Genomic DNA, 19,623 nt, shown 5'->3' on the forward strand with positions numbered 1-19,623 from the left:
AATCAAACTGGCGAACTTTTGGTGTGAGGAATCTTCGGCATCATGTCCAGTGATGAAACGCTGTAAGATTTTTTGGTTGGACAGCACAAAAGTACGTGTCACTGATTACCCTACCTAGCGTGAAAAAAGTACTTGGTTTGCTATTTTCTATGATTGGTACTTGGTTCGTTTATCATATGGCATTTTTGCTTGCTTTAAAAAGATTGTTTTTTTTTCAGTTTGAATGTTTTCCCAGCCAGAATATAGCATTTAAGTTAATACCAATTTTGCGTGATAACATTGAATTTATCACGAAAGCGCGACAAGCAGCAATGAGTCCCATGAGAAAATTAGTTCCACTTTGAAACGGGTGGCAATAAAATCAGTAAAAAAGATCACATCCTCAACTCTTACAAGTGAGGTTTTAAAGCTTGTCCCATTGTAAACGTTATCTCTTGTATCTTCCCCCGCCATTTCCTGCCTTCTCCTTGCACTGGTGCAAGTGGGCTCTGTCCATGTGAATTTAGCAGACAGGCGATCCGTTTCCTGTCCCGACTTAATTACTAGCGTTGCTTGGGTTTTAGAAGATGGCGTGACGTTTCCGAAGCTCTCCGACGTCACCCAACCTCATGCAAAGCTTAGAAGTCAAGGGCGGCAAGGTATTTTAACTGTTTTATGTAATTGGCTACGAAGCAGAAGTAATGAATTGGTGGTTTTAAGGAGAAGGACATGAGAAATCGAATGTGTGCGTGAAAGCCCCAAGTAGAGGTGGTGCAAGCCTCGCAGTACGGGAGGGGGGGGGGGGCAAATTTATGACCTCTGGTAATTTCGTATATTAAAATGATATGAATTTCTCAAAGGATTAGGCTGAAATTATCGAATGCTTCCACGAAGAATTGAAAATGTATCAAATTAAATTCACACTTACAACCATCCATCAACGAAAACACACATAGAAATAGGAGGCGGACACAGAGATAGAAAAGTGAAAGAGCTATTTTTCGAAAAATTCAAAATCGAAAAAATATTTTTAAAAAAACGCAAAAGGAAGCTTAATTTTTCTTCCAAAAAGACTGAAAAGTGAAAAACAAAAAAAAAACATTTTCGAATGTCGAGTTCTCAAAACGTGCCATGTGGATGGATGCCAGTTACGATTAAAAATAAAAATAAAACTAAAGAAAAAAATCGAAATAGCGAAAAAACGAAAAATCAAAAAATTTCACTTTCGAAAATCTAAGAACATATTTTCTTCTCGAAAATGACCATCCTTAAAAGAGAGATGAACAGGAAGGATACAGAGAGGAAGAGACGAACAGAAGAAGAAAAGAGAACGAGAGAAAAAAAAGGGAAGGGGTTATGAAAGAGGGAAAGGAGAGAGAGAAAGTTTCCATTCCATTCAGAAGATAAACCAACAAGACGACAGTGGTCACATCCCGACATTTGTTTCTCCTGCCATGAGACAACCAGACGTTCATTGATAATTTTAATTTGTAATCTTCTTATAAGTGTTAGTAATGTATTCGTGATTTCCATGTAATTGGTTCCTAACCTATTTCCAGTTTAGTCCCCACTATATGAAAGACAAGACGAAGAAATGTACTCCTACATAAGTTTAGCTTAAGATAGAGAGGCGCGTCCGTCGAGCCAGGGGAAAGAACATTCACCGGCCCATGATTGTTACTTGCTCGTGAAATCACACGTTATCGAAAACGTGGGGCTGCTGAAGGTGGTCAACACTGAGAGTGATTCCATGCAATCGCTGGTGATTTCGGTTGCGAACACGTGCGCAGGTAGATATTTTCGTACCTCTCTGCGACGCGACTCCAGATAATTTGCGTAAGAGAAAGCTCGCTCGGAATGGAAGATGCAGCGGGAGTCACGACTTCCGAATGAAAATATTTATGGACGTTTCGAACATTGAGGTTCCGTTGACTTCTTGCATGCTTAAAATCGCTTTAAGGCTTCCGTTCGGAATTTGCACTCTGCACTCTGCTGCCGTGTTTACATTTTAGAGAGCGACGTTAGCCGAGGGATTAGGAGTTTTGCCTAAATCAACAGTAGTTATGGCTCCAACAGTGAGCATTGTTCGAATCTTCAGCTTACTCTATTATTCCAGGTTCTTCTCGGCGAGATCTTCTGGGCGGGGTTTTCAAGTACGGCTAGCAAGTTGTTAGGATGCCATTGATGTATACCGATGATGTAGAGGCGGTGTCTCGGCTGCAGCGTGTCGCATGCGAAGTTGTGACTAACTATCGGAGGGGAAGAAACCACGTCGTCTACTTACGCAGTCCGAACGTGAGCAGAAGACTCTTGACATCTTCCCCGCCGATAGTTACGCAAAATTCCACGGTCACAGGCCCTACTTTTTCTATCTCACTGGTGAATATAAAGTTGTATGCAAGGTATCTTTCGATACTTTCGTGATGAATGCTCCAAACCTTCAATGTGCTTCTTTCAATTGCACTTGATTATATCTATCCCAAAGCATATCCAGTATTCGGGGTGTAAGGAGTGACACTTTCTGAAGACACACAAATGTCAACTTCTCTTCTCAACCTCTCTGGACTCCATATTCCAGACTAACGAGGCTCTGGCGTTTAGACTCTGTCAGTATAATCCACTGTGGAGATTGTCCATGTGTGTTTGTCCTTTCATCAATTTAATCTGATGACTTTTCATCCCCATTTTCGCCAAAATTGGCACAAAATCGAAATGAAATTAATATTCAGGTTAGTGGACCTTCCTTGGGGACATGGGATAGTGGGCCACCTCCTTGGTTCCCGAAGCTCATAGTATATCTTTAAGTTCCATAACAGTAAACGACCCCCATTTTTCGCTCTTTTATACGGTGTAATTGTTTCCTGGAAATATAAGCTTTATGATTTTATATCTATTCTAAAAAAATGTGTAAAGTTCTGTTTGCTATATTTGTTTTTACTTCTTTAAATGATGTTGAGAAAACGAACAGTGACTTCAGTCATCTTAGTGGATGGGGATTGTGCACGTAAATGGTGTGATTTCAAACTTGCCAATGGATTAGACAGGCTCAGACTGCAAAGGCGCATCCACTGACAATAAATTGCTTTCTAAAGGCAACAAAATAAAAAGGATGGAATATGTGTAATAATTAAAAAAAAAAATTAATCATCTGACATAACTGGACCAAAAGTAATAACTGAAATTATGTATTGGTGGGGGGGGACTCAACAATATTTTTAGTCTTGGACCTCCACATATGTATATCCAGACCTGATTTGGCATATTGGATAAGTTCAGTACCATTGGAAAGTATTGGCGGTGGAAATGCCTATCATGTTCGCACTCTACTAATTTGTTTGGAGAAGAACGTTGGTTTGATTGATTGATTGATTGATTTGTTTTATTTTACTTCGTCTTTTGTGCCACTTTTGGCTAATTTACGAAGATAGGGATGAATGATGTTATGATGAATTTGATGAATGGACACTCACATCACAAACATCCTTGCCCAGGCCGAGATTCGAACCCAGGACCCCTGGCGTTGCTATGTGCTAACCACTCGGCTACGGACGCCGGCAAGAGAAGAACGTTGGTTCTTGACAGTTGTGAACAAATGCACCAAGTGCGAAGGCTGTTATATTATTAGCTAATTTAAGTCTCTTCAAGGGATTGCCGAGATATCTGGATTCGGATTATCCTGTATTGGTTTTAAATGCAATGGAATTTGGCGATCCTCCACTCTTTTCCCACTCCCCTAAGCTACCCTTATTTTACAAAGTATATGCTGCTCGTCTAATCATGTAGCTTGCTTGGTGACGACCACACCACGAGTACAAGAATGGGTGTCAGGCTACATATTAGGATTCCTCCTGGAAACTGTTCTGCACATTCTCCGCATCCCATGGCGTTGACAACAATGTTCATACAATTCGCAATAATTCTCCATTTCATACCTTTTAAAGTTTTGCATATCCGAAAGGGAACAAAAGTAGTATCACTAATTAAAGCGCACACGAACATAACTCTTCCTCGGAGTCCTTATACATCCCAGAATGCTAAGCGACAGTTATTAAGCCCAAAGAGTCCGCCTCTGCTTAAATCACTCGGCGTCCTCAATTAATATCTCCCGCAAGCGCTAATGGCTTTTCCGAATATAGACGGTCACCAACACTAGAACATTGGCGTGCAAGAAGTCCTCGCCAGCAGACGGCCAACGCGGTGCATGAGAATGAGTTTCAGGCTGCGTCCATCCCACTTACGAGACTTGAAATCTCACGACTGCAAATGACGGCTGCAGTTACCGAGGAACGGATAGTCGGCCACACATAACTTCCCTCAATGAAATTTCCGCCGGCCCACGCGGCGGAGTGGTTAGCACATCGCGCTACGACGCCAGGGGTCCCGGGTTCGAACCCGACCTGGGCAAGGATATTTGTGAGTGTCATAAATTTCATCATATAATCCCTCATCCCCATCCTCGCAAATTAGGCAAAAGTAGCACAAAAACCGAAGTAAAATAAAGTAAATCAATCAGTCAAACCTGCGTGAAATTTGATTGGTAAGGGGTTTGGAGAAATATACGGGCTGAAACCATCAAAGAAATCTAGAAGAAAATGCCCAAAGATCGTCTACGCTCTCGGTGCTTTACGAAACCAATAGTCCTGGATTTGAATTTACAAGGATATTTATTCGTAGTCTTCTCACCTATTCCATCGTTACACATTCACTTAGGAGGGTATATGTTTTTATGCACGTTAAACAACGTCTGTGACTTGTGTATCTATCCCTTTATATGCCAAAGACTTCTCATATTAAAGCAATTTGCCGTGACGGAGTGGTTATCTCACCGGGCTGGTCTCTGGTTCGAATCCCGGTATGCGTGTTCTTTGTGAATGTCCCTTCATCAATTTCATTATATCACATCTCATCTTCGCGATTAGCCAAAAGTAGCAGCGAAGTGAAATAAACCAAATCAATCAACCAATCAGTAAAGCAGTTCTGATTAAAGAAAATTGTATCACCTTATATTCTAATTTATCGGTCTTCGTACGTACAGTAGGATTCATATATATTACTCGGTAAATTATTCATCACTTTTTCATCCAACATCCTACGTGTTTTTTTAAGGAACCTAATTGTACAGGAACCGAATTGTACAGTCACGGACATTTCTGGGTTGTAACTACCCCATTGACTTTGTATAGTGTTCTTACAATCCAGAAGTGTTGTTGACTGTACAGAGGTCATCCTCTCACATTGATGAACAATTTGTTGCCAACCTCCATGGCGGAGTGGTAGGACAGCGCGCTATGACGCCAGGAGTAGTCTTCGAATCCAGGCCTGGGCACGGGTGTTCTTTGCGAGTCCCTTCATCGATTTCGTCATATAATCACTAATTCTCATCTTCGCGATTATCCAAAAGTGGAAGAAAAGCGAAGTAAAAACCAGATCAGTCAATGATGAACAGTTTGCCTACTATTACATTTCGCCTTAAGGTATGCAGCCATGATGCTGACAGGTGAAGACATACTTCCAATACCAATACGGAGAGAAAGGTATACTCGGTCCCTGGGCACAGATCAACCGGGTCAACTGCCTCCGTAGAATTCCTGTCCGGGAGGGAAACGGCCATTTGACTGTTTAAGCAAATGTTATAAAACCTCTCAACCGTTTACGATGAGCCTCTGCTCCACATTCTGAAGGGCTTTCTCTCCAGGTTTCCACAACCTGTTTCTACAGGAAAGTCAAATATTTGACGCCTAGCATAGTTATATTCCAGGGAATGGCTGTATATCACAAGCACGGAAGCGGGAGAGAAAGTAATTATTATATATTACCTCAGAAGAGGGTACTACAACAGAATTTATGACTGGAACACTACAGGCACTGGTGGATTTTTTTTTCAAGAGCTATATTTACTTTCGTTAGTAGAGCGGAAGGAATTTTGTGCTAATTTATATGTAAATGTTTTACTATTAGTTTAAGGACGTATGTGTGCTTAAAACCTTATTTTGCATATATTTATACCCTTGCTTTGATTTGCTTTATTTTACTTCGCCTTTTGTGCTATTTTTTGGCTAATTTGCGAAGATGGGGATGAGTGATGATATGATGAATGAAGAGACACTCAAACATTTATGCCCATGCGAGGATTTGAACCCGAGACCCCTGGCGTCGTAGCGCGATGTACACATATATTTATACCGTGCATAGTTGTGCACACTTGTGGATGCGAGGATTGGACAATTGACTGAAGCTAAAGGGAAAAGACTGGATGCCTTCGAATTCGAAATGTGGTGCTACAGGTGTCGAAGATCAAATGGATGTCCTGAGACGTGCACGATGGTCCAGAGAAGATGCAGGATGGTGGACCATATCCCGAGAATAATGAAGATTGCAAATAAAGAAAAACAGAAGGCAACAGCCACATTGATAGTTCCGGGATGAAATGGTCGTGTGAGAACCAGAGGAACGTAACTCCGGTTTATCAAACTTACAGGCGAGAGGAAATAATGTATTTTTTAGGAATATGTCTGACTCTTAAAAAGTGCCAGTAAATTGGAGATATGTGACTCCACTACTGCTAACATTAGAAGCGGAGCTATCTTGATCTGACTCCAAGTAGAGATCTTTTCCAAAATTGAAAACCGCATTTTTGGAGTGAACGTTCCTCTGGTTTTCATACGAGCATATCAAACAAATCGCTCAAGATTAAATTGCGAGAGCTACAGACAAACTGAGACTAGCAGAAGACCATAACACATGGAGAAATACAACAAAGAACATATCATAAACAGGTTCGACACACTCCTTCTGTTAACACGAAGGCACCGGAAAAAATGAAGATCCAATAGAAGAATGAAAATAGGAAGGAAATAACGGGGTCAGTAAATGTTTCGAATGGCAAAAGGACCACGAGTAAACCAAACATAGGGTTGCGAACCTACAAGCAGATTTGCATTCACTGGTGTATCGATTTTCAGACCTAATGTGTTTTCTGTCAGTTCCGTTAGTTCGTGAAAAATTCAGCATGTCTGCGAGGTGTTTGTTTCGAATCCTGAAGGTCGCGTTGGGTCACTGTGTTTGGAACACTTCCGGCGAGTGGTCACGTGGTTCCTGCATCCAAGGTTGCGTCAAGTGCTTGGATATGTTCCTGGTCTGCGGGAACTAATTCTGGCCTTCGCAGACACGCACCGGGATCGCTTTTGTTGACATCGCGAGCCAACGGAGGAGAAAACTTCATCCCCGACTTCGCAAAATCCACAGTCCGTATCCGAGACTAGCTTCCATGGCAACTTGTGAAAGCTTCACACAACAAGGATGATAATGCTGTCGGCTTTCAACCACACGACAGTTGAATTAGGAGGATAGTTTCGAAGCAGGATTATGCGTGTGTGATATAAATATAAAATGAAAAGGGGGAACCCCCGAAGTAGCCCAACCTCCGCCCGCATACATTCAGGGGTATGCACTTAGTGCCCTGGTGCCTTTAAGATAAACCAGGGCGTCATATCCGCGGAATTTTATGATTCCCCATTTTCTTTTTTCTTTTATTTCATAGTTCATTACAATACAATGATACCGTATTAATCCATAAGATCGTATTTTATTTAAATTTTCTCTGGAAGCTTCATATTGACCAGGGCGTTCACTTGTTTACACCAGTCGTCTACCCTCTGTGGTATTTCAATATTGCACAGTTAAGCGTTAAGCAAACTTCCTAATGTGTTGAGGATACAGGAGTTTCATCAGGAAAATAGGTGGTACTTTTCAAAATCCTCTGCTGCACCGATTTCATACGCCTCGTTGATTTCGTAGGACTGGCCACTTATCGTGAACCAATCCTGTTTCGCTATTTTTTTTAAATCAATTTTCCAACTACGCTATGATTTATTGCCCTCTCTGGGTGTGTGTTATTAATCTTGATCGCCACTCCCTTCTAGGTCCATCCGTCTCGTCACCACTCGGGATTCTCTCGTCAGCTGAAAACCGAAAGCAATATCGCAACTAGTTAGTCTTTATGGTCACCCTGTATAAGTGTGACATGAAAGCTTGGTCTCAGCGTCTTTCGGTATAGATCGAAGCCACCATTGACCTTTCAAAGATTCTCCCCTATCTTCTTTCTTGTTTGTCCCCCTCCCCTTAAACGCCACTCATATTCCTTTTATTACTCTGTATTTTGAAGTTTTTACTCCCCTTTTTTGGCCGCCAATTTTCCATTTTCGCAACTCAGAATTACTTTCAGGCACATACGATGGAGAATACTAAACTATGAAAAGTAGGAAAAGGTAATAGGAAGTGTAATATGCCTGAATGGCGAAGCAGAAAGAATTGAAAAAGAGAGAGGCGTGCAAAGAAGAGCTGGATAAATGAGATTCCACACGAAGACTGTAGGAAAACTTGTATATGTATAATATGGGGAGAGAGAGGGGGGGGGGTCAAGAGAGACAGATAACTGTACGTAGAACAGCAATGAAGATCATGACCATAGTGATAAAATTGGAAGATTTGGTGTATTATCTCGCTAAATCATTGATGAATTTGCAACTGTCGCCGGTCTCTGGCGGAGTGGTTCGCACAGCGCGCTACGGCGCCAGAGGTTCCGGGTTCGAATTCCGGCCTTAGCATGCGTGTTTACGAGTGTGCCTGCATCGATTTAATTATGTCATCACTCATCCTCATCTTCGCGATTAACCGAAAGTGGCGGGAAAACTAAGTAAAATAAACCAAATCAATAAATCAGTTTCCACCTGCAACTCCGGAGTGGCTAGTGTTTGACCAGATGGCTTTCATTTCATCTTGGAAGAGAGTACACTAATTTTTAGGGAACCCACTTTTCCGTAAGCTTCAATCATGGTACTAGTTGCTGCGAGACAGAAGATGCACGGAGGTGGATATGGAATTGTGTCGTGTAATCGGATAGATTGCGCACTTGGCGATGGAGTCACGCGCAGAATGTTGGTGGTGGTGACGAGCGAGGGTGGACATATCCATTAGGAGCCATTGAGGTCATTACAAGGGCGAAGCTGCTTCTGTTTCTTTTCTTTTCCTCGTGGTCCAGATGAGGAAGTGTCGGCGTGAAATTCGTGTGGAGCATTTGGTAGCATCTGGTGACCTCTAACATCAGAACCTAATGCCTGCTACACTGCCCTACTTGACTGCTGCTTGTTTTTCATATTGCCTTTCTCTGCATAACTGAAGAATATAATTAAATATACACAGTGTGTGTACTAAGTTTTTAGAATGGCAACAATGTAACTAGATAAATGCTGCAATCCGGCATTTGGCACATGTAATAATTTATGTCAAGTGTAGTGAGTGTGTAGTGAAATATGTGACTGTGCAATATTCAGTGAGTTACAGCTTTTAAACTATTGCAGTTTTTTTTATCGTCATGTATTTGAAAACAGAACAACGAGTGGCGATTAAATTTTATGTAAAACTCAGTAAAAAACCCTTCAGAAACCGTTGAAATGCTGAACACTGCTTACGGCAATGAAGCCTTTTGTCATTCCAATGTTTTAATTTGGCATCGTCGATTCCGTGATGTTCAGGAAGATGTGGCGGATGATCCCAGTGAGGATCGTTTCTCCACCAGTCGAACTGGCGGTAATGTTGAAAAAGTTCGACAAAGCTGAATGAATACCGAGCACCGTCACTGAGGATGATTGCTGATGATGATTGCAGTGATTGCAGCTGTGTGTAGATCCATTTTGGAGCGCTTGCTAAAGAGATTACGAGTGAGACCAGAGTTGGTTGAATCTGGTGCTTTGTACCTGCAGCACGGCAATGTGCCAAAACACAAGGCAATTATTGTCCAGCAGTTTTTGGCACGGAAAGAAGCGATTGTGTTAAACCACCTGCCTTATTCGCCAGACTTGGCACTGGCTGACTACTTTTTATTCCCCAATTTGAAATCCCACCTGATGGGCCAACATTCGTACACTACTTTGGAAATTGAAGAAGCTTTGACGAGGCACCTAAACACAATCCCAAAAGAAGATATGCAGCAATTGTACAGCCATGTCACTTAGTGTGTGGACTTAGGTGGGTTGTACATCGAAGACTAACCAAGGCTTATGGCAAGTCTCGCATATTTACACTTTTTTTGTACTTTGTAGCTGGCCAGTTGGTTGATTCGTTACTATACGGATGTTCTTGAACGTACCCATACCAATCCACGAATCTCATAAACACGGACGAAGCTAGGCATAAGCTCGCGAGGGGGGAGGGGCACTCCAGAAATGCTACCAAATTACGGTGTTCTACGATGGAGTTGCCGACCTCAGTCGCAAGGTGGTTAGCACAGCGCGCTATGACGTCAGGGGCTCCGGGTTCGAATTCCGGCCTGTGCATGGGACTGTCCATCAATTTCATATCATCACTCATCCTCACCGTCGCGATTAGCCAAAAGTGGAAGAAGAGCGAAGTAAAATAAACCAAATCAATGAAATCTACGTTGAAATAGTCAAAAGTACCAGTATGTGAGTGATGAATTCGAAAATAAAGAAATCGACAACATTTTGATGTTATGTAAGAAACTCCAACCACCCGAAAATGTTGAATCGTGTGCCCTATATCAGTGGTTCTTAAACTGTGGCACGCGTACCCCAGGGGTACATGAACGACTTGAAGGGGCTACGCGATCAGCACGGAAGAGAAATGTCGAGAATACCCACACAACATTTTTGCTACAATTCTGTAGAAAAGACTTCATTGTTTCAGACTTCATAGCTTTTAACACTCAACAGGAAAATTTGGCTGATTTTGTCACTGACACACTTATCTTTGTTTCATGCATTTTGAAACAAACTACTCGTTCGAAATCTATAATAGACTAAATTTGGAGCCGAATCTCTGCTTGAATGGTTCAAGTGTACAACCAGACATCAAGAAACTGTATCAGTCTATGCAGGCACATCCTTCTCACTAGCAACTGAGGATTTACAATAAAAACTCCAAAATTGTGTTCACAGTTTGTTTACAAACTTATTTCTGTTCTTTACTTTTTTCAACAACTCTGGAAAATATATATGAAAATTAAAGTTTTTTATATACTTCTTGGCATGTATGTGTTTCACATTTTTATTTTTGTAACTAACTGTAAATATTGTAAACGTAGTAACACCCAATAAAGTAATAAACGTAGGATTCAAATGTTTATTTGTTTGTCATCTTTTCACATGCAGCCCGAATGCCATTTTGCTGTTGCAGATACACGCCTCCAACATATCAATAACGCCTCACCAATCAGGTAGTCAAAAATTCCCCAAATCCCACTATTCTGATAAAATCTATGGTGCGATCAAATCAAGTCTCCTATTCGTGACAATGTCCCTTAGTATCGTTGTTTGCCTGTATGGTAGTTCTTCTTCGAAGCTTTGTAGCCCGTGGGTAATTTCTAATTGGACAACCTTGGTTGACGATAGGAAGATCCTTTTGATTTGCATTGTGTGTTAGTGGGCTGTGTTTATAACAGGAATGCCCTCTCGTCAGTGTTGGGAAAGGTGACGTAGCGAGTTGTCGGAACTTGTGTACCCGAGACAAGTCAATGGAGGCGAGAAAGCGTAAGAAAGCATCGACCTAGTATCGTGGAGTGGCCGCAAACCTGTTCCGTGGGAGTATGTTTGGACATGCTCTTCGGAGGAAGTTGAGGTTTTTTACCTGCGTGGGATTCTCGGGTCGTTAAATGCATCAGGAAGACGGACAAACGGTCGGAGGATAGAAAACAAGGCTGCAGGCAAACGAGTGTGTGTTCCGAATGCATTACAAGCCTTCTGCTTTCCTCTAGGGGCGGAGTAGAGACCATTCCTCGTGGGGCGGTTGGATTTTGTTTTGAGCTATTATGTTCCTCTACACTGACGCTGTCGTCTTGTAATCAAAGACTACTGGGTTTAATCCTCGCTGAAGGCACGTTACGGTTTGGTTCTTGTTAAATTAAGAAGCACACCCATGAGTGAATCAAACAATGCCGAAAGACCTTGCATCTTACTTCAAATGATTCATCAGCTACTACTTATTAAATAAACCTGTACAGCACGTACAACATTTCATATCAACAACCAAGTCACAGAATATCAACCTATTTCTTCAAATCTGGCCTCGCTCCTTAAAACATTTAGCCACTTTTTATCATAACAGTTAGAATCGCATTTTAAATGTAGGTCCAGTCCGGATTAGCGTATCTTAGTGTAAAGTGGACTTAACAGGAAACTTTCTAGCTGTCAACCACTTGCCGCGGTGTTAATTGATTATATATTGTCAATTTCAGAAATATCTAGTAGGACAAATCACTTAATTTTACATTTCAAGGGAATGAAGAATCAACTTTCTTAACTGCTATATTAATTGACGCTTTTTCAGTGCCCATGTTTTTTTTAATATGAATATTTACTTTTTCAAATCTTCAGCAATAACTGTAATCAGAATAACGGAAAATTCATGCAAAGCAGAATAATGGTTTGAACTAATGATGCAATGCAAGAAAATGCATTAAATTTTGATTCAAATACAAGGAAGCATTCCAATGTCTATCGTGATTTTCTTGATGTATTATAATGCATCGAATCAGAAATTCCGATCAACGACGAATGAACCAACCACGCAGAGTTTTATCAACTGATGCATTTGAAGTGCACAAGTTAAATTTGGTGCATTTTATTCTTGTGTTCATGTTCCATCAAGGATCTGCGGAATTTGGAGTCTTGCAAGAACATTCCACGTGCTGTATACATTTTTACAAGCACATTTTGCAACAGACAGTTGCCAGTAAATAACGGCAGAGAGAAAAGAGGAATGATTGAACTGATTCAGCACCAGATCAAGCACAATAAATTACGAAATTCAAGAAGATGGACGTGACTCATCTGTCTTCCCTCCCGAGTCTCGTTCCCATGGCAACCGAGTGTAGGCGCAAGAACAGCATCTTCCGAGGGCGTCTCGGTGGACTACATAAATGCGAGACGCCCTCGCGGTACACTTTGATCAATATGGTGCCATATTGGCAACGTCTTGGTTCCACTTTTGTCTGGTCTATGGAAACGTTTGCTGAAAGAAAACGTTTCTGTTGAAGGGTGTACGAGAGGGAGGGTGCGTGAAATTAATCTTGCGAAATATCTTCGACATGGTGGTACTAATAATAAATGCATGGAAAAATTAGCATTCTTACTTCCATATTGAAACCTTCTCGAATGTGCCGATTTTAATTCCCTCAGAAACACGTTTAACCATCCCAACAATTTATCATGCATGTTGGGAGACGATGACAGTGCTTAAACTAATGTTTTTAGTTTTTTTAAGAAGAGCAGGCTTTTCCACTCTCTGAGGAAGTTTTCAGTCTCTCCTTACCTTTTTAATGTGTTGTGTTTGTCCTATGCAGGTCCTTTTAACCTTCCTCAAGGGATTTCTACATCCATTTTAAACTCTCGGGTAAGGATTTTAGATGGTGGGGGGGGGGGGGGGGGATATTTCCTCGTGTACATTGAAGGTTTCAAAATGGCCATATGTGCTGATGCGCCCAAGAACATTAAGTAATTCATTCATTCATTCACTTTCTTGCGAACAGATGGAGAGGGATTATATAAACCCAGATTGAGCATTGTTAAAGTGCAGCATAAGGCATTCGCCCTTGCGAATTTTATGGTGAATAGGCTTATTTAATAGTGTGACGTATTCCTCATTTACAATATTATTTTCTTCGTAACCTAAGCATATTTCACAATTTATTATGGAAAAAGTATACTGTAATTGGCAATAATTAATGAAAATTCAAAAAATGAAAATTCAGACATATTTTTTCAAAAGTTGAAAAATGAAATATGAATGCACTCCTACAATAAACTTTGTGAAGATTAATAACGTTGTTGTTAATATGTGCACATTGATATGTACAATGGGATTGTTTAAAAGGAAATATATTATTGATTAATTGTAAACTCTTTAGTGATAATGATTAGTAATGGTTTTACAAATATAATAATTGTAGATCCTTTCCACTACCACATTTGAAACTCTAGCATGAGAGCATACATAGTTCGCATATTTTCCGAGGTTTCAGAAAGCTTGGTGCTACGCTACTATAACATCAAGCAGTAGTTATGCCAAAAAAAAAGACCTATAAAAAGAGCTAAAAATATTAAAAAAAAGGACCTAAAAACTGAAAAAAGGACGTATAAATGTGATCCAAATTAATTAATAACCAGTTTTAATTACATATTTAATGAATAAAAAAGTACAAAATTCTGGTGGTATGGAACACACAGTTCGAAAAAACTATGTGAATGAAATGCATCTTTCAGTCCAAAAAGCGTTTCTCTCGTTTCAGGGATGGTTCAAATGTATTTCCTTCTTTCTTTTTTTTATTTCTTTACAACAGAAAGGATGTTTAAGAGGTGATGAACTGATGATGATTCGAATTGAGAATGGGCAGTAAAAACGTAGTCGAAAGTAGTGTTGCCCACGAGACGAGACTTTGGCCTGTCTCGTCTCGTGGAAGTCTCGTGGAAAAGCTGTCTCGTCTCGAAAATATTCGTTTGTCTCATGACACATGGTCAATCTCGTCTCGTCTCGAATTTTTAAAAGCCTGTCCCGTCTCGTCCCGTGGACAACACTAGTCGAAAGAAGGTGAAGTTGCAAAAAAAGCCGTTAAGACCTAAAAAAGGGATAGAAAAGGACCAATAAGCCAAAAAACGCCGAAAAAGGCAAAAAAGGACAAATAAAACCCACCTTTTCTGGCCTACAATGGCCCAAAATGAACATACAGGGTGGGAAATAACCTTTTGCTAGGGGTCCACAGTAGTAAGTAACAACAATTAAGAAATTAGGGTAATACCAAATGTTTGCTACGACAATTGTGGTTACAAAAACAAAATTAAATGTTAGTATGTCCGCCGTTTGCTTCTCTCACAGCACGAAGACGATCAGGGTAGGAGCTCAGAAGATTCGCAAACAGTCTGTATTCCATTCCATGTCACGGAGGACTTGTTCCAGATGTGCAAGGAGTGTTGGCCGGGAATAGGGTCCGGTCCGCGTTCCACTATCATCAAGGACTCAACTGCGTCCTTCAGAATAGCCCCAAAGTGCTCCGCTGCATTCAGGTCCGGTGATGCACCCGGCCATTCAGAAATGCTGAAGAAGTCAATGCCACTTCGCCGAAGAAGGTCTTGGTTTTGGCATTTGCCTTGAAGCAAGGTGCTTTGTCGTGAACTAACTTTTAATTTTGTTTTTGTAACCACAATTGTCGTAGTAAACATTTGGCATTACCATAATTTCTTAATTGTTGTTACTTTTTCCTGCAGACCCCTAGCAAAAGGTTATTTCCCACCCTGTATATTATGTTGGGCCTCGTCTTCGGACACTAGGGAAAAAAAAAAGAATTTTTCCTCAACTTCCGAGTCCTAGTTATGAGACTATTAATATTAACGGTCTATTCCTATTAAAATTTTACTCTCCTTGGGCTGCTGAAAGTTGAACCACTCCTAGTATTTATCATTACATAAGGCAATGGTGCCAGCCCGCAGTTGGGTGCAGTTATCATCACAGATATTACCTTACCTCCTTGTTTGACCAGCGATGGCCTTCGTAGCTTAACTTTCGGACGGCGGCGAAAATTCTGGGCGGTGTTGTCGGCAACATTCCTTCGAAAGGGAGCCACCGTTCTGAACAACCAGGTGGCGACGTCGTACGCAAATAACGAAACAAGACCAACCTCACTGCGACCGTTTCTCAGCTCCTCTTGAGATCTCCGTGCAAACACTTGGCATCTGCGAAGTTAATCAGCAGAAACGTAAATGGATTTGGAGATGTCCTGCACCAAAGACCATACGGAGGGAAGGAAGAGAATTCATGTACGCTTTAACCTACTTTCGAGCGGATTCGACCGATTCATTGCTTCAGGGCCAGCGAAACAATGAACGCAGACCTTCGGCAGTTGTAATCGGATACTTGTAGCTGGATCTAATCTTTATAATCACCATCTTTGAGGATGGTAGGTCACGAACCCTGTAATTAATTTCCCTGGTCATTTATTTCGTCAAGATTCCTAAGTGTTTAAGCAAAAGACCAATCTGGTGCAAGCTTTGAGAACGTACAGGATATTTCACAACTTTTCGGTGAATTGCAATAATCACATACTGTATGATACCATACTTTCCGTGATAGTTTTTCGGTCTCGCCTCTGCTTCCATCTGTATGCTTCGTTCTCGGTCTCTTCTCAATTTATAAATATCCGTTACGCTTTCGTCTCGAAATATATGCTGTGCTCTGACTGGAAAGTTTTAGCTGGGGGGATGCTTGTATGATTAAACATGAAGACGACAGTAGGAATTTATTCTAGTTTGAGTGATGGATGTTTATTAAAAAAAAAAAAAAAAAAACTGGAATAACATCTCTCCGCGCCCGCTCCCCACTGAATATATAGTACAAACAACACATGTGGTGTGTCGTGTGTAGGACCTCCCCAGTCGCGTAGTGGTAACGCTGTCACCTTTTAATCAAGGTGTCCCGGGTTCGATTCTGATAGAGGCACGTAGTGGTTCGGTTCCCACGTGGACGTACTTTCCGTCGTCACTCTACACACTGTCACAGGGTAAAGAGTCCAGTAAGACAAAACCGTTTTTTTTAAAATACAATTTTTCTGCTTGTCGCCTAGTTTTCGACGCTACGGACCCTCGAAAAAACTTATCTCCCCCCCCCTGAAATATGTGCAACCACGTAACACCGGGCCACATTTGCCGCAGCCCTCTCGGTGCCCTAATAAAAGTCATTATGAAATTCATTTTGAAAAGAGAGTATCTGGTTCGAATTCCGGGGAAATTTTCTATGTCTATCCGAGGAGCAGCTCTGGGGTTCACCCAGCGTGTAATAAACAGGTAAATGAGGGGTGAAAGGCGACAGAAGCTTGGTAATGATCACATCTCCTCCACAAATAACAGATTGTGAATGTGTGTGGCCGTACCTTCGCACCCCCCCCCCATGTCTCTTCATGTGACATGTTTCTTTACTTTGTACCTTTTTTATTATTTCAGGAAAACCGAAAGCATGTGCTCGCAAGTATGGGGGTCCTTACTTCACATGCTTCCTACATTTTCTTTATTTTCCTCCACTCAATCCTCAAGTGCTTCTAAGCGATAATTCACTCCCCAGAGTTTTGTTTTTAATTCCGCCGGAACTCAACTCAGCCAGTTAACGCACGTGTTCCCTCCGCGTTGAAGCGCATGCAACTTGCAAGTACCGACCGCTGTTCCCTGCCATAAACGCAACATGTGTTCCCTGCTTTATCCCCCCCCCTTCCTCCTCTCTCATCAGGAATAAAAATAGATTAACTGCGCCGCATTTTGGATGCGGTTTCGCTGATGTAACAAGTGTTCTGATACCCAGAGAGCAGTTACGCAAATAAACACTGATATTTCAAGCGCCCGAAACCACCACTTGCCCCCTCCTTTCCACCCTCGCCCCCCGTATTCCTATTGATTTAGGCCAGGGGCTGCAGTAGCGTAAGCTGCAACGTTGTACGCACCTCTTGTCTTTTTTTGGGTTTCGTTATTAGAGCACGAGGCATTCCTCTACAGTAGCTAGTGAGCCTGTGTCTGGAAATAACGAGTTACGTACTTAAGTTGTAGTTCCTTTTTCCCAATATCTGTAACACAATTACTTTTGAATTGAGTAAGTGTAATTCAGCTACCTTATTCAAGTAAGAAACCAGTTACTTATTTGGACACTTCATTGTACAGTCACGGACACTTGTGGCTTGTAATGATCCCATTCAAAGTCAGTTGGATTGCCAGAAGTGTCCGTGACTGTGCGTTTCAACATTAATGAGCAAAATTATGGTTTGCTACAAATTATATAAATACTATTTTAATCTTCATAGCAGGGCTGCCGCTAGGAAACGCGGGGCACTGTGCAAACAATATCAGCAAGGCTCTTCTATTTTGAAAAGTGAAAATATAGACCATTTCCATTTCTTGTAGAAAGTTTACACTTAAAGCAATATGTTTATAGCATTGTGTAATTATTACATATTGTTTTCAAACACAGCAGGGGCCTGCCTAGAAATTTTGAAAAAGGGGGTTATCCGTTTTAGTTTTTAGAGGTCTTCCCTATATATTTTCATGTTTTCCAGCATTTAGTTATTTATTTTAGAGATGCTGAGCTAAAGGGGCAACGGTGAGGGTTACAACACCCACCAACCCTCCCTTGGGTACGCCAATGATACACAGGGTTTCGCCGTGTTTAAAACCACCGACAAAATTTAATACAACTTTTCCTGCATTTTTTTCTAGTTGTGGGCTTGCTTCGCAGCTATGAGCACTCAAAAAGCATATTGTTCCGGGTTCGAATATCGGCCTGGTCATCCATTCACCAATTTCATCATATCACCACTCATCCCCATCTTCGCAAATTAGCCAAAAGTTGCACAGAATGCGAAGGAAAATAAAGCAATTCATTCATTCATTCAATCAATCAAAAAGCATATTTTATCATGTTTGTATGCAGCCATGCACTATAGATTCATATGTTTTCCGTCAGCTAACATGTCGTTAATTGTACTCTACGGAAACGGGATTGTGCTAGGATGAATGACCGATTCGCTCGGTTCATGAAATGTTAAACGGTAATTAAAGTAGTAAAAATACATTTCGAAAGCAGTTTTCTGCCTTTTTAAAATTTCATCCTTTTTTGACCTCTTAGCCTTTTGGGATCCTGATTCAGATTTATGTTCCCTATACTCTGTCCCAGGAATGTGTGGAGCAAGCGAACGAAAACAAGTCTCTGCGCAAACAGACACGAGAGCGCCCGACCAATGAACACGTTAGAGGAAAATTGAGGGCAACGCGACTGTAGATACCAGCAGTTTTCACTACTTTGCTCCTCCCACTCGCTTTCTTCTCTTCTCTACCGTTATACGCCCCGGTGGTGGAGTGGTTAGCACATCGCGCTACGACGCCAGGGGTCCCGGGTTCGAATCCTGGCCTGGGCATGTATGTTTGTGAGTGTTCCTTCATCAATTTCATCATATCATCACTCATCCCAATCTTCGCAAATTTGCCAAAAGTGGCACAAAGGGCGAGGTAAAAATGAATCAAATCAAAATTATTCAAAAATTATTCTACCGTTATACGCGGCCTTGCTCCATAGTTTCCTGAGGCAGTGTTATTTACATATATCAATAACGCGGTTAACGGCTATCCTGCTTCATATTTATATGTTATTGTTAACAATGCAATGTTTTCCATGACGTATACATTTTTTCAAGCATAAAGTCTACTCTGAATCTTCTCACCTTACATTTTCATACGTAATTGTAGCCGGTTTAATATCAATTTTGAAATTTAATGCGATTTTTAGATGTTTATCAGTATAGAAAGAACAGTAATTTTGGTGTTTATACATGCAACCACGAGTTGTAGATACTGTAGAACAGAGATCGCTAAACTGTTAGAGCCAATATAAATGGGAAACAATACCAAAAGCAACAACTTGAGATTTTGTACATTGATTGGCACAACCTATCCATAAGTAATTCGGACGGCCACTCCTTTGGTACACCCAACGGCGAAAGAAACAGTAGGCGAATTGTCCACCACCATTTTCATTCGGCCTGAATTACACAATGTGATGACAATGCATTGGAATAAATACGTCAATAAGTAGAGAACAATATAG

The 19,623-nt window shown here is 41.2% G+C and overlaps 1 protein-coding gene across 4 annotated transcripts in view; it reads left to right on the forward strand.

The window, feature by feature from the left end:
- LOC145987773 (uncharacterized) overlaps positions 1-19,623 on the forward strand; it is a 376,171-nt gene that overhangs the window by 314,705 nt on the left and 41,843 nt on the right. The gene's annotated exons all lie outside the window — the stretch shown is intronic.

This window comes from Lepisma saccharinum, chromosome 5 (assembly GCF_977018435.1).
Source record: "Lepisma saccharinum chromosome 5, izLepSacc3.1, whole genome shotgun sequence".
NCBI classification, from domain to species: domain Eukaryota; kingdom Metazoa; phylum Arthropoda; class Insecta; order Zygentoma; family Lepismatidae; genus Lepisma; species Lepisma saccharinum.